We start from the raw sequence: 575 nt of genomic DNA on the forward strand, positions 1-575 counted from the left end.
AAAAACTTCATAAATATGCGCACTGAGGTCAAGAAAACAATACATGAACAAAGTGACAATTTTATCCAAAGAATACAAACACCCACATCCATTCTACTAAGTGCAGTACCCCAAGAATGGAAAAATAAGCACCACATGCACTCACCAGCAAATTGGTTTCACTGATCAACACCTAAGTGCACTTATAGGAATAACAGTTATTGGGCATAGGGCAGATGGGAGGGGGGAGGAGAAGATGGGTATATACATACATAATAAGTGCGATGCGCACCATCTGGAGGATAGACACGCTTGAAGCTCTGACTGGGGGGGCGGGCAAGGGCAACGTAACCTAAACATTTGTACCCCCATAATATGTAGAAATAAAATAAAAAAAAAATTCTAAATCAAAAATAAAACCAAAACAATGAATGACCTACATGAAATTTTACCTGCTATTCATGATTGTATAAGAGTTCCTGGTCATTTTAAAAAAAGGCATACATATTGGGAAAAAATCAAAACTGTACTTATTTGCAAATAATATGAATTCAATATATAAAAAGTCAAGAGAAATATCAGAAAATTATTATTAT

This window comes from Propithecus coquereli, unplaced genomic scaffold, assembly GCF_000956105.1.
Source record: "Propithecus coquereli isolate 6110/MARCELLA unplaced genomic scaffold, Pcoq_1.0 Scaffold752, whole genome shotgun sequence".
In the NCBI taxonomy this organism is placed as follows: domain Eukaryota; kingdom Metazoa; phylum Chordata; class Mammalia; order Primates; family Indriidae; genus Propithecus; species Propithecus coquereli.